The 16250-nt window shown below is 36.8% G+C and overlaps 1 long non-coding RNA gene across 1 annotated transcript in view; it reads right to left on the reverse strand.

Annotated features, from left to right (window-relative positions):
* Positions 1–13275, reverse strand: part of LOC103884093 — a 50396-nt gene extending 37121 nt beyond the window's left edge. Inside the window, exon 1 of the long non-coding RNA XR_004184434.1 lies at positions 13201–13275. This is a non-coding gene — a long non-coding RNA (uncharacterized LOC103884093). The remainder of the gene's footprint in view (positions 1–13200) is intronic.
* Positions 13276–16250: the final 2975 nt, after the last annotated feature.

Here is a 16250-nt window from a genome sequence, read left to right on the forward strand (position 1 = left end):
TAATAATTAAAATATTTAATGATATACCTTGCTTTGTAAGCAGTTTTTTATTTGCCTATAACAAATTTTGATACCTTGTGTTTTCATTTTCATTCAATGAAAAATGATTTCTTAATTTTATTTTGACTTTTTTCTAGGGTCATAGGTTATGTGGAAGTATGGTGTATAATTTACAAATATTTAAAGATTTTCCTGGACAACTTTCTCTAATTTATTTCTAGTTTAATTCCATTGTGTTGAGAAATTGTATCATTTCATTTCTTTTAAGTGTGTTGTGTTTTTGCTAAAATTATTCCTAGGTATTTTATTTTAAAATGTTTTTTATAGCTCTTGTACATGAAATTGCCATTTTAAAAATTTGTTTTAGATTGTTTTCTGTTGGCATTTGCAAATGTTACTGATTTTTGTATGTTGATTTTGTATCCTTCAAGTTTACCAAACGTGTGTATCAGTTCTAAGTTTTTGTTGAGTCTTCAGGTTTTCCTAAATATCGTATCATGTTGTCTGTAAACAAGGATAATTTGACTTCTTCCTTTCCAATTTGCATACCTTTAATTTTTTCTCTTGCCTAATTGCTATCTCTAGGACTTCCATTGCTATATGGAATAAAAGTAGTGAAAATAGGCATCCTTGTCTTGATTCAGATTTTAGTGGAAATACTTTAAATTTTTCCCCATTCAGTATGATATTAGCTATGGGTTTGTCATATATGGCCTTTATTGTTTTGGGTTGTGTTACTTCTATCCCCAGTTTGTTGAACATTTGTATCATGAAAGGTTATTGAATTGTATCAGCATCTATTGAAATGATATGGTTTTTGTCCTTGATTCTGTTGATGTGATGTATTATGTTTACTGATTTGCATAGGTTGAACCATTCTTGCATCCCTGAGATGAATCCCACTTGATCATGGATTAATTTTTTAATGTGTTGTTGGATTCATTTTGTTAGATTTTTTTTTTTTCTTTTTTTGAGACAGAGTTTCATTCTTCTCGCTCAGGCTGGAGTGTCATGGCACGATATCGGCTCACTGTACCGTCTGCCTCCTGGGTTCAAGCAATTCTCCTGCCTCAGCCTCCCAAGTAGCTGTGATTAATAGGCACCAGCCACCAAGCCCAACTAATTTTTGTAGTTTTTATTTTAGTACAGACAGGGTTTTACCATGGTGGCCAGGCTGATCTTGAACTCCTGACCTCAGGTGATCCACCCATCTCAGCCTTCCAAAGTGCTGGGGTTATAGGCGTGAGCCACGCACCCGGCCTGTTAGTATTTTTTGAGGATTTTTGTATCTATGATTATCAGGGATATTGGCCTGCAGTTTCTTTTCTGTGTGTGTCCTTATCTGGTTTTGGTATCAGAACAATGCTGGACTCATAGAAAGCATTTGGAAGAACTCCTTCCTCTTCAATTGTCTGAAATAGTTTGAGAAGAATTGATATTAGTTCTTCTTTGAATGTTTGGTAGACTTCAGTAGCAAAGCAATCAGGTCCTGGACTATTATTTGATGAAAAACTTTTAATTACCGATTCAATCTTATTACTTGTAGCTCTTAGGTGGGGGTTTCTTCCCCTCTGAGGCGGGAGGAGATTCCTCATTATATTGATACAGAATCCTTCACCCGGGATTATTTTCTGTTCCCCTTTGGGGATATTTTTAAATTTTTATTCTTCCTTCTACTTTAATGGGTTTTCACTATACCCTGCCGCCCTAAGTGATGTCAGGATTTTTTTTTTTTTTTTTCTATAGGGAAAAACATGTGGGTAGAACTTTGTTCCTTTCCTGCAGCTCTGGCTGCTTCTCTTCAGAATCACAAAATAATGGGACTTTCTCTAGTCTCCTGTTTCATCCCTAATCTTCTCATGAGTACCCATTAGATGTCTGTGGAAAAAAGCTGAAGAATGAGTACAAACTCTTCTTAAATCTACAGTTTCAATGGATTGTAAACTTTTACACTACTTGGCCTTTCTAAATTTGATAAAAAAATTTTTTTTAAATTATACTTTAAGTTCTAGGGTACATGTCCATAATGTGCAGGTTTGTTACATATGTATACCTGTGCCATGTTGGTGTGCTGCACCCATCAACTCGTCAGCACCGATCAACTCGTCATTTAAATAAGGTATAACTCCCAATGCAATCCCTCCCCCCTCCCCCTCCCCATAGTAGGCCCCGGTGTGTGATGTTCCCCTTCCCGAGTCCAAGTGATCTCACTGTTCAGTTCCCACCCATGAGTGAGAACCTGCGGTGTTTGATTTTCTGTTCTTTCGACAGTTTGCTGACAATGATGGTCTCCAGCTGCATCCATGTCCCTACAAAGGACACAAACTCATCCTTTTTTATGGCTGTATAGTATTCCATGGTGTATATGTGCCACATTTTCTTAATCCAGTCTGTCACTGATGGACATTTGGGTTGGTTCCAAGTCTTTGCTATTGTGAATAGTGCTGCAATAAACATATGTGTGCATGTATCTTTATAGCAGCATGATTTATAATCCTTTGGGTATATACCCAGTAATGGGATGGCTGGGTCATATGGTATTTCTAGTTCTAGATCCTTGAGGAATTGCCACACTGTTTTCCACAATGGTTGAACTACTTTACAATCCCACCAACAGTGTAAAAGTGTTCCTATTTCTCCACATCCTCTCCAGCACCTGTTGTTTCCTGACTTTTTAATGATTGCCATTCTAACTGGTGTGAGATGGTATCTCATTGTGGTTTTGATTTGCATTTCTCTGATGGCCAGTGATGATGAGCATTTTTTCATGTGTCTGTTGGCTGTATGAATGTCCTCTTTTGAGAACTATCTGTTCATATCCTTTGCCCACTTTTTGATGGGGTGGTTTGATTTTTTCTTGTAAATTTGTTGGAGTTCTTTGTAGGTTCTGGATATTAGCCCTTTGTCTGATGAGCAGATTGCAAAAATTTTCTCCCATTCTGTAGGTTGCCTGTTCACTCTGATGGTAGTTTCTTTTGCTGTGCAGAAGCTCTTTAGTTTAATTAGATCCCATTTGTCAATTTTGGCTTTTGTTGCCATTGCTTTTGGTGTTTTAGACATGAAGTCCTTGCCCATGCCTATGTCCTGAATGGTATTACCTAGGTTTTCTTCTAGAGTTTTTATGATATTAGGTCTAACATTTAAGTCTCTAATCCATCTTGAATTAATTTTCGTATAAGGAGTAAGGAAAGGATCCAGTTTCAGCTTTCTACCTATGGCTAGCCAATTATCCCAGCACCATTTATTAAATAGGGAATCCTTTCCCCATTTCTTGTTTTTTTCAGGTTTCTCAAAGATCAGATGGCTGTAGATGTGTGGTATTATTTCTGAGGACTCTGTTCTGTTCCATTGGTCTATATCTCTGTTTTGGTACCAGTACCATGCTGTTTTGGTGACTGTAGCCTTGTAGTATAGTTTGAAGTCAGGTAGCGTGATGCCTCTAGCTTTGTTCTTTTGACTTAAGATTATCTTGGAGATGCGGGCTCTTTTTTGGTTCCATATGAACTTTAAAGCAGTTTTTTCCAATTCTGTGAAGAAACTCATTGGTAGCTTGATGGGGATGGCATTGAATCTATAAATTACCTTGGGCAGTATGACCATTTTCACGATATTGATTCTTCCTATCCATGAGTATGGTATGTTCTTCCATTTGTTTGTGTCCTCTTTGATTTCACTGAGCAGTGGTTTGTAGTTTTCCTTGAAGAGGTCCTTTACATGCCTTGTAAGTTGGATTCCTAGGTATTTGATTCTCTTTGAAGCAATTGTGAATGGAAGTTCATTCATGATTTGGCTCTCTGTTTGTCTGGTATTGGTGTATAAGAATGCTTGTGATTTTTGCAATTAATTTTGTATCCTGAGACTTTGCTGAAGTTGCTTATCAGCTTAAGGAGATTTTGGGCTGAGACAATGGGGTTTTCTAAATATACAATCATGTCGTCTGCAAACAGGGACAATTTGACTTCTTCTTTTCCTAACTGAATACCCTTGATTTCTTTCTCTTGCCTGATTGCCCTAGCCAGAACTTCCAACACTATGTTGAATAGGAGTGGTGAGAGAGGGCATCCCTGTCTTGTGTCAGTTTTCAAAGGGAATTTTTCCAGTTTTTGCCCATTCAGTATGATATTGGCTGTAGGTTTGTCATAAATAGCTCTTATGATTTTGAGATGCGTTCCATCAATACCGAATTTATTGAGAGTTTTTAGTATGAAGGGCTGTTGAATTTTGTCAAAGGCCTTTTCCGTCTCTATTGAGATAATCATGTGGTTTTTGTCTTTGGTTCTGTTTATATGCTGGGTTACATTTATTGATTTGTGTATGTTGAACCAGCCTTGCATCCCAGGGATGAAGCCCACTTGATCATGGTGGATAAGCTTTTTGATGTGCTGCTGGATCCGGTTTGCCAGTATTTTACTGAGGATTTTTGCATCAATGTTGATCATGGATATTGGTCTATAATTCTCTTTTTTTGTTGTGTCTCTGCCAGGCTTTGGTATCAGGATGATGTTGGCCTCATAAAATGAGTTAGAGAGGATTCCCTCTTTTTCTATTGATTGGAATAGTTTCAGAAGGAATGGTACCAGCTCCTCCTTGTACCTCTGGTGGAATTCAGCTGTGAATCCATCTGGTCCTGGACTTTTTTTGGTTGGTAGGCTATTAATTATTGCCTCAATTTCAGAGCCTGCTATTGGTCTATTCAGGGATTCAGCTTCTTCCTGGTTTAGTCTTGGGAGAGTGTAAGTGTCCAGGAAATTATCCATTTCTTCTAGATTTTCTAGTTTATTAGCGTAGAGGTGTTTATAGTATTCTCTGATGGTAGTTTGTATTTCTGTGGGGTTGGTGGTGATATCCCCTTTATCATTTTTTATTGTGTCTATTTGATTCTTCTCTCTTCTCTTCTTTATTAGTCTTGCTAGCAGTCTATCAATTTTGTTGGTCTTTTCAAAAAACCAACTCCTGGATTCACGGATTTTTGGATGGTTTTTTATGTCTCTATCTCTTTCAGTTCTGCTCTGATCTTAGTTATTTCTTGCCTTCTGCTAGCTTTTGAATGTGTTTGCTCTTGCTTCTCTAGTTCTTTTAATTGTGATGTTAGAGTGTCAATTTTAGATCTTTCCTGCTTTCTCTTGTGGGCATTTAGTGCTATAAATTTCCCTCTACACACTGCTTTAAATGTGTCCCAGAGATTCTGGTATGTTTTATCTTTGTTCTCATTGGTTTCAAAGAACATCTTTATTTCTGCCTTCATTTCGTTATGTACCCAGTAGTCATTCAGGAGCAGGTTATTCAGTTTCCATGTAGTTGAGCGGTTTTGATTGAGTTTCTTAGTCCTGAGTTCTAGTTTGATTGTACTGTGGTCTGAGAGACAGTTTGTTATAATTTCTGTTCTTTTCCATTTGCTGAGGAGTGCTTTACTTCCAACTATGTGGTCAATTTTGGAATAAATGTGATGTGGTGCTGAGAAGAATGTATATTCTGTTGATTTGGAGTGGAGAGTTCTGTAGATGTCTATTAGGTCTACTTGCTGCAGAGCTGAGTTCAATTCCTGGATATCCTTGTTAACTTTCTGTCTCGTTGATCTGTCTAATGTTGACAGTGGGGTGTTGAAGTCTCCCATTATTATTGTATGGGAGTCTAAGTCTCTTTGTAAGTATCTAAGGACTTGCTTTATGAATCTGGGTGCTCCTGTATTGGGTGCATATATATTTAGGATAGTTAGCTCTTCTTGTTGAATTGATCCCTTTATCATTATGTAATGGCCTTCTTTGTGTCTTTTGATCTTTGATGGTTTAAAGTCTGTTTTATCAGAGACTAGGATTGCAACCCCTGCTTCTTTTTGTTCTACATTTGCTTGGTAGATCTTCCTCCATCCCTTTATTTTGAGCCTATGTATGTCTCTGCATGTGAGATGGGTCTCCTGAATACAGCAGACTGATGGGTTTTGACTCTTTATCCAGTTTGCCAGTCTGTGTCTTTTAATTGGAGCATTTAGTCCATTTACATTTAAGGTTAATATTGTTGTGTGTGAACTTGATCTTGCCATTATGATATTAACTGGTTATTTTGCTCGTTAGTTGATGCAGTTTCTTCCTAGCCTCGATGGTCTTTACATTTTGGCATGTTTTTGCAATGGCTGGTACCCGTTGTTCCTTTCCATGTTTAGTGCTTCCTTCAGGGTCTCTTGTAAGGCAGGCCTGGTGGTGACAAAATCTCTAAGCATTTGCTTATCTGTAAAGGATTTTATTTCTCCTTCACTTATGGAACTTAGTTTGGCTGGATATGAAATCCTAGGTTGAAAATTCTTTTCTTTATGAATGTTGAATATTGGCCCCCACTCTCTTCTGGCTTGTAGAGTTTCTGCCAAGAGATCTGCTGTTGGTCTGATGGGCTTCCCTTTGTGGGTAACCCGACCTTTCTCTCTGGCTGCCCTTAAGATTTTTTCCTTCATTTCAACTTTGGTGAATCTGGCAATTGTATGTCTTGGAGTTGCTCTTCTCGAGGAGTATCTTTGTGACATTCTCTGTATTTCCTGAATTTGAATGTTGGCCTGCGCTACTAGGTTGGGGCAGTTCTCCTGGATGATATCCTGAAGAGTGTTTTCCAACTTGGTTCCATTTTCCGCCTCACTTTCAGGCACCCCAATCAGACGTAGATTTGGTCTTTTTACATAATCCCATACTTCTTGCAGGCTTTGTTCATTTCTTTTTCTTCTTTTTTCTTTAGATTTCTCTTCTCGCTTCATTTCATTCATTTGATCCTCAATCGCTGATACTCTTTCTTCCAGTTGATCGAGTCGGTTACTGAAGCTTGTGCATTTGTCACGTATTTCTCGTGTCATGGTTTTCATCTCTGTCCATTTGTTTATGGCCTTCTCTGCATTAATTATTCTGGTTATCAATTCTTCCACTCTTTTTTCAAAATTTTTAGTTTCTTTGCACTGGGTATGTAATTCCTCCTTTATCTCTGAGAAGTTTGATGGACTGAAGCCTTCTTCTCTCATCTCATCAAAGTCATCCTCCATCCAGCTTTATTCGTTGCTGGCGATGAGCTGCGTTCCTTTGCAGGGCGCGATGCGCTCTTATTTTTTGAATTTCCAGCTTTTCTGCCCTGCTTTTTCCCCATCTTTGTGGTTTTATCTGCCTCTGGTCTTTGATGATGGTGACATACTGATGGGGTTTTGGTGTGAGTGTCCTTCCTGTTTGTTAGTTTTCCTTCTAACAGTCAGGACCCTCAGCTGTAGGTCTGTTGGAGATTGCTTGAGGTCCACTCCAGACCCTGTTTGCCTGGGTGTCAGCAGCAGAGGCTGCAGAAGATAGAATACTGCTGAGCAGTGAGTGTACCTGTCTGATTCTTGCTTTGGAAGTTTCCTCTCAGGGGTGTACTCCACCGTGTGAGGTGTAGGGTGTCGGTCTGTCCCTAGTGAAGGATGTCTCCCAGTTAGGCTACTCAGGGATCAGGGACCCACTTGAGCAGGCAGTCTGTCCTTTATCAGATCTCAACCTCCATGTTGGGAGATCCACCGCTCTCTTCAAAGCTGTCAGACAGAGTTGCTTGCATCTGCAGATATTTCTGCTGCTTTTTTTGTTGTTGTTGTTGTTGTTGTTTAGCTGTGCCCTGTCCCCAGAGGTGGAGTCTACAGAGACTGGCAGGCCTCCTTGAGCTGCTGTGAGGTCCACCCAGTTCCATCTTCCCAGGGCTTTGTTTACCTACTTAAGCCTCACCAATGGCGGGCGCCCCTCCCCCAGCCTCGCTGCTGCCTTGCAGTTAGATCGCAGACTGCTGTGCTAGCAATGAGGAAGGCTCTGTGGGCGTGGGACCCTCCCGGCCAGGTGTGGGATATAATCTCCTGGTGTACCCATTTGCTTAAAGCGCAGTATTGGGGTGGGAGTTACCTGATTTTCCAGGTGTTGTGTGTATCTGTTTCCCTGGCTAGGAAAAGGGATTCCCTTCCCCCTTGCGCTTCCCAGGTGAGGCGATGCCTCGCCCTGCTTCAGCTCTCCCTGGTCGGGGTGCAACAGCTGACCAGCACCTATTGTCCGGCACTCCCCAGTGAGATGCACCCAGTACCTCAGTTGATAATGCAGAAATCACCTGTCTTCTGTGTCGTTTGCGCTGGGAGCTGGAGACTGGAGCTGTTCCTATTCGGCCGTCTTGCTCCGCCCCCTCATAAAATTTTTAAATGCATTGTTTTTATTTACATCTATGATGACTTGTGTCTTTTACTCCTGGGCACTGCTTTACGTGAACCAGTGCTTTTGTCCTATCTGTTCTTGCAGACATCTGTTTTCCTTCGATTTTGAGCTATGTAGTTGCTCTGGGTCCTCAGCTCTTTGATAGGGTCAAGAAAAGGTTTGTATGGGTTGTGTCTATACAAAAATAAATTAGAAAATAATTTGCTTGTCTTATGTTAGGCAAAACCCAACTGTTTAGTGATTGACTGGTGTCTAGAAATTTATAAATCAAGAGTCATCTTGTGTCAAATAAAATAGAAAGTTTTTTTTCACTTTTGGTATTTTTTAATATATAATCTGTTTCATCTTGCTCTTTAGTCACACAGTAAATATGTTCTTGTTACTGATTTAAATTTTGAGCAACACAGAAAACATTCTTTGATGCTACTCTTTCCATGTTTGGAAAGGAAAGAAATCAAATATTCATTAAACAAAAATTTTAAATTCATAATATTAGTTCAAGAAATACTATGTACTCTTAGCTAATTAGCAGAAAAGTACACATAGCTCTTTTTTTCCCACCAGAGGCATTAAGATCTGTAGGTTTATTAATGGAAATATTTATTTGGAAAATAGAACTCAGATTTTTTTTCAAATGCTAAGACAGAAAAGTTACGCTGACCATGGGTGATTTTGTTTCTTGCCTAAGTGCCATCATTCATTATATAATGTTCTTCAGGTTTATTGCCATCTACCTTAAATACCATTATTTTATTTCTTAAATATTTCATTTGAAATATAATATTCAAGTATTTGGATAAAAATTATATTTTTACTTGATATTTCTGGCAACTTCATAGTTTCTTGCAGTTTTGGTGGGATTAATCTGTCATTGTTTCATGATACTTCAAGTTACAGTCAGTCATACAGTAATTTCTTAATGATGAGAAATATGCGTCTTCAGTTTATCTTTATGTTATATCTTTTCTGGGGGGATTTTGGAAATGTCTTTCTGTTGGACAGTGTAATTAAGCAATATCTTTTTAAAAATCTTTTGCGATGACTTAGACTTTCTTATTAATCAGATAAATCAGCAAATCTTCAGTTGAATAGTGAAAATAAAGATGAGAGTAATATAAAATACTGATTTAAGTTATTTTGTTAATGCAGAGGATTTCTTCAGATGCAAATACTATAATTCTGAACCTTTACGTATTTTAGGAATTTTTCAGTTTAGACCATCACTTGGGAGGCGGGAATTTGATATTTAAGAAAATTATTATCAGTTCACTACATTTGGCATTGTAGCACTGTTCCCTTTTACATAAATGTGGTTCATGGTCCCCTATGTGGTTAATGACCAGTCAACAACCAATGGACTCCTGCACATTGGGCTTGGCTATCTCTCAACTATGCCACAGGTGATATAAAAACACAAATGTGTGCCAGAAAATTTAAAAAGACTCCATTCCAGCAGGAAAGAATATTGAGTCACCTATGGAAATGAGAAATGTGGGTTAGATACAATATCTAATTAAGAAAAATGTTGGTTAAATGGATGTTCACATTCAGTAATTAATTCAAGTATAATAGACAAACCATGTTCTTTTTGAGTTGATATTATATCTGAAATATATATATAAAGCATACATATATATTATGCTTCATATATATATATAAATTAAAGAAATACTGTGTACTCTTAGCTAATTAGCAGAAAAGTACACATAGCTCTTTTTTTCTTAGGTGTTTCAGATATATATATCTGAAGCATATATATATCAGAAGCAAATATATATATGCTTCATATATATGGTTCATTTATGTGTATATATAAATATGCTAGTTCTCTACTCTGGCTTGTCTCTTGAGAAGCAGGCCTTGGGCAGCAGAAGACTTTAGGCAGAGGGAGAAAAGAGAGGTTTCTTTGGGTAACTGGCATGGTGTGGGAAGAATAAAAAAGAGAATGTGGAAGACAGCACATGTGACCTCAGATAATTGTCACTTGTCCCTGGTCCAACACACTAGATCTGTGTCTGAGATCAGAGAGACACAGGCCATATTAGAGGATCCATAGGTCATCAGGTACATGGAAAGGTGCTGGTAGGGCTGACACTGCATTTCTAATCAATTGGTATATAACATTTATAGAATCAAATGTTCTCTCAGAAAGATCTGCTTGAGGAGTTGCCTCTCTCAAGGTTTTATTCTCTGGCAAGGATGTCAGTGCAGCTTGTCAGAGCAGAAAACAGGAATTCATAAATAACTCAGTTAAGACACTACTGGGAGTTCTAGAAATGACTCAGTGAAACTTTAGGGTAGTACAGACTAGAGGATCTCCATTATTCCACTGAGGGTTATAGCAAGTGAAATTGGAGTTATTAGTGTGAATGAACCTCGGTGGGACAAGAAAGCCTACTTATCCATCAGATTTGATCTCAAATGTAATTTCCTCGTAGGAGACTTCTCAGAATTCCCAGTACAGATAGGATATCCTATGTACATTTTCAATGTCATTTTGTTTCTTGGTGCTTGTAAGAATTTCATTTATGCTTTATTTCTTTGGTTAATATTATTCTCTCCATCAGGCTATAAGCTCCAAGAGGGAGAGGACCACAGAAATGGAGCATAATAAGTGCTCAATAATTTTTATATAAATACATAAGCAAATGGATGAATGAATGATATGTGTGATAGAGCAGTCTCAAGTAAAATTCATTACTTCTTTTACTAAATATTAATTGGTCTTTGAGGAACCTGCCAGAAACTTCTTTGGTCATTTCTTCTCTGATAAATTTTGTGTTGGTTTTTGGGCTCATACTTATGATGGGGAGAAGCTTCAGCCAGATGCCACTGAAGAAACTATAGTTTGACTACAATATATCAAAGCAACTGTTGGAAACAGTGAAAAATTTAATCAATAGATTAATTTGAATAACTGATGGCAGATAGCTAGTTGGTTTGGTTTTTATCCCTTATTGAAGTGACTTAACAGCTTGTTTTCATGCTGTGAAACCATCCCGATGCCTATTGACACACAATACTATCATTTATTGTTAGCAAATAATCTCCCTTAAGAACTGGAATTTGACTGCTGTATTACTCTGTGTACTTCTGATTAGAATTTCTTTTTTTCTAATAGTATGACTTAATGATTTTGCTCTTGTTGTATACCAAAAGTTTATCAGTTTAAACATATATTGGACATAGAATATTTTGTTTTAAAATTTTAACATATATGCAATTTTAAAACATGCATATTTTAAAACGAACTTTAGTAATTCTGGATATCGCAAAAATTTATAAGTGGGCAGCAATATGTTGTGAAGAATTCTTAGTTCTGATATCTTTATAAAACTTGATGCAATTTTATAGACTACTAATGTCTATGAAATGATACTGGGTGATAAAATTACTTATCTTGATATAACTTTGCTGTTTTTTATGCTTCTTTAAAAAAAATTTTTTAGTACTAATACTTGAGAATAACTTCACTACCCTTATATAGGTTTTACTTCCCAAGAAATTATAATAATAGACTAGAGTCATGTTGTTTATCTTCTGATAATGCTTTTGAATTTTTTTTAATGTTATTCATTTGTAAGCTTATGGTGTTTTAAATTAACATAGACCATGAGTTTTGTATCATAAGTTAGTATGAGGCAGTATAGCAGGACTGCATATTATGCAAATTGACATGTTTCTGCCTCTAGTGGAAGCAAGTGACCTAAATGAAGGCAGCCAGCTAAGTGTGGCAAACAGGAGAATCTTTGCCTTTCTAAGTAAAGTGCTATTACTCAATTCCAGCAGGAATGCAAGATGCAAAGGCTTTCAGATTTTCTGATTCTTGTTTCTCTTCCCAACTATAAAAATTGGGTAAGTTTAAAAAAATCCTCCTCCTTAAAATTAGACAGACAAATGTAAAAATTCTGGCTCTTTCACTTAAACCATTTATTGCAAAGTCCATTACTTTCTAAGCATTCAGTAAATAACAGCTATTATATTACAACTAGAAAAACTCTAAGTTGAATTGCCCTCCAGTTTCCTCATTTCTTAAAACGAAATGTTTCAATAGCATACTCTGGCCTAACCGTGGGCATACATGTGTGCACATGTATGTTAGAAAATAAGAAAGAAGTTACTGTAATTTCTGCGCAAATATAGGTAGAAATACACATGTTAGAAAATAAGAAAGACATTACTAGAATTTCTGGTTAAATATAGGTAGAAATAGTCAAAACCAGAAAGATCAATGACACAGAAGTATATTTTCTGCCAATTCTATAAACTTCATTTCTCAGAGATGAAATGCTTCATTCCTATTTGTTTTCTTAGATATAGATTATCTATTTACTACCCCATCAAAATTCATTTGTTATTTACCCATGCTTGGTTCTCTCAAGGGTCTTTCTAAGTGATTGAGACTAATCTGATGAATTAAGGTTCCAATCGCATGTAATTGCTTAATGTCTTATCTTTTCCTGATAGCTTTTGCATTTTAACACAGGTCTTCAGTGCCTCAGCCCAGTGGGGTTTGTAATAAGATAAGAATGACCAGACCATGCAGGCCTTTGCAACTAAAGGATGCAGAAGTTAGTATTTGTGGATAGGCTTGATAATTCCAGCTACTGACAAGATCAGGTCAAAATATTTTTGGGAAGAAAGATGTTTCAGTCTCCCTCAAGACTATGTTGGGATAAGATTTAATAGTTGGAAAACTCTCTATTCTGGGTTGCATATATCAAAAGTAATTAATAATTTGACTTATTTGAAAATGGTTTTAACCAGTCATGTTGGAATTATATAAGCAGATCATTAGAAGGCAAAAAGGGGATGAACGGGAAAATCTCTCTTTTTTAAGCTCCATTTGTGCTGACAAATTGTGCTTGTTCTAAACACATTATCCTATTTAATTAACTTTGAAAAGCAGCATTTTGGTATCAATGTCAATTCCTATAGAGCCTCCCACCTTTTTTCAGAGTTCTTAGGAAATGCCACATATGTACTCACAAATTAGTTTTATGAGACTTACACATTTCTGTTCTCTTCTGCTCCAGGTTTATTTCTGCTGTCAAGGTCTAAAACAGCCATGAAGTTGTGTCTTGCTATTTCTTCCAGTGGCCTGCAATCCACTGGGAACTATTTCCTCTATTGTCCAGCAAGCAGTTTAATTGAGTACTGCAGTCACCTCATGCCCCAACCTTGCCTCTCCTGTGCATCACTATCTTTGACAGGCACAGCTAGCATTTTTGCCCATGAATTGAAGTTTCTGAGATTCTAGTGTTTCCATGCACTTTAGAGTCTTTGGACTTCCAATGCCAGGTCACATTCTCAGCAAAACATGTAGACCACTTCTCCTCTCTTGTCTGGTTTACTTTGTGGTCCAACTTTTTGTAGGGTTTTAGATGAAATAATTCCTTCAATATTAATTATAGACTCTTCTTGTGGCAATACAAGCATAAGTTGAGGAATAAACTCAACTAAGGTGTCATGTCCTGTTTAGAAGAAACAATCATTTTAACAGTAAAGAGTTTGTTTTGACTACTCCTGGGTACATGACTTCACTTCTTTTAGATAAGCTTCCCTTACTGGAGACTATATGTCATAATTGGTCCCCTGGATTCCACTCTGCTGACTGTCATATACAACCACACTCCTGTAGGGACACAACTTATAGTGCCATAGGGCTGATAAACATCTTCAACTGTGACTTTTCTTGGGACCAGAATTCAGTCTCTGTACTTAGATTTTCCAATTTATATTTGTTTAAGCTTAGAGAATTTGTTTTGAGAATATAGCTCTAAAAAGTGTAGGCTTTTTTTAAAATTCCATTTATCAGATCTATAGTAATACATTTCCCTGCAGATTTTCAGATGGATAAATTACCAGCAAAATAAAATTATCTGCTTAAAGTCTGTGCAGCCTAAGACCAGGCATAGAACTTTAATGGAGAGGTCAAAAGACCCAAAGGGTAGCTATGGGGTCATTTTTAATGATTCTACACATGAACCAAAATAAAATCTGAAACATTTTAAATATATCATACTTTAACCAATTAAACCAAAACAAGGAAAATATCGGTATTGTTTGTGTGGCATAGTATTGATTGATTACACAACAGGCCATTCTGTCTTCATCTATGTATCATAACTGCCATCTTTTTCAATGGCAATGAGATCAGCCCCAAAGAATAAACTGCTTTCATTTAATTATGCAAACTCCATTCACTTTTGGCAATGATTGGCCTAGGAGTAGGCATATGACCAGAACTGACTGAGATAAAAGGAGAAGTACAAGAATCTTCTGTGAAGTTTTTTGGTTTTTTTCTCCTTATCAAAGAAGGGAAGCATGTGAGGAAGCTCATTCTCATTGCCCTGAAAACACTCACGCTTCTTGTTTAGAAGTAGACCAAGTATTTGGAGCTATAGCTGCCATCTTGGAATTATGTGAAGTAGGCCTAGAGTAGCAGAAGGAATAAGACCCACTCCTTAAACTCTTAAAGTTGTTGAATCAACCCTGACTGCCAGCCTCTAAATTTCGCTTTGAATAAACAGTATATGTCCTTGTGGATTAAATCATGGGGTGACAAACAACAATCTGCAGGCCAAATCCAACCTACCACCCATTTTTGTTAATAAAGTTTTATTGGAGCACAGTCACCACATTTATTTATGTATTGCATGATAGCTCCTTGCACTACAATAACAGAGTTGATAGTTATGAATGGCATAATTGAGTAGTTGTGACAGATACGGTAGTTATGGATTGCAAAGCTTATATTTACTCTCTGGCTCTTTGCAGGAGAAGTATGCCAACTTCTACATTAAGCCAGCATAGTAGTCCCCCCTTATCCACAGTTTCACTTTCCACTTCTCTGTGGTCAACCATAGTCCAAAAATATTAAATAAAAAATTTCAAAAATAAATAATTTATGTTTTACATTGCATGCCATTCTGAGACAACCCTCTCTTTGTCTAGCATATCCATGTTGTATATGCGAACCCTGCCCATGAGTGCTTAGTAGCCATCTTAGTTATCAGATTGATTGCTATAGTACAGCAGTACTTATGTTCAAGGTCAATAGTAACCTAACACTACGTTATAATGCTTACATCATTCACCTCACTTCATCTCATAGAAATTTTATCATTTCACATTATCACAAGAAACAGGGTGAGTACAGTACAATAATATATTTTGAGAGAGAGTACATTCACAAAACTCATTACAATATATTGCTGTAATTGCTCTATTTTATATGTTATTTTTGTTAATCTCTTACTGTGCCTAATTCATAAATTATACTTTATTATACGTATGGATGTACAAGAAAAAAATAACGCATATAGGGTTTGGTAATATTCTCAGTTTCAGGCATTCCCCAGGAGTCTTGAGACATATTCCCTTGCAAATGAAGGGTGATTACTGTTAGAATTTTCTATTATTGCCATATTAGTGCATCTGAAGTGATAAAATTCTAACTCTAAACATCAACATTTGTTGGCATAACAACCACATTTTACACACGATATGCCTGTTAAACCTTGATAAATTCTTTTCCAAACAAAAAACAGATTTTAAAAAGAGATGGAAGTATTGAGAAACTCATGTCTATGTTTTAATTTACCCCTAAACTCCAGCCAATATTTTGCACTGAGAAGAAATCATCATCTTAATTGTAGCCTAGTAAGATTTAAAATAACTTGACTTTTTTTCTTTTAGAATGAGATGTTTAATGGAAATGCTTTAAAGGCCTAAGCTAGTGAGTGAAGCACTATTGTTACAGCTATTTCAAAATGACATTTATGCAGACTGTGTAAAATGTTCAGAGTCATTAAGTAGCATTCTGTGGCCAGCCATTTATCCTTCCTCAATCATGTAATAAAAGAACTAATCATGATCAAGTCCCAGCTTTTAAAAAAAATGCATTTTTTTGCATACTGCCCTGAAGCTTAAATAAGTCAAAAAGGATTTAACAGCAATTGCAGTACCTGTGAGCTAAATAGTTGTAAAGTGGAATGAGCGTGTGATGTTTCCTGGGAGTATTCTTTCATATGAAGATTATTAACTGGGGCTTAATGT

This window comes from Papio anubis, chromosome 6 (assembly GCF_008728515.1).
Source record: "Papio anubis isolate 15944 chromosome 6, Panubis1.0, whole genome shotgun sequence".
In the NCBI taxonomy this organism is placed as follows: domain Eukaryota; kingdom Metazoa; phylum Chordata; class Mammalia; order Primates; family Cercopithecidae; genus Papio; species Papio anubis.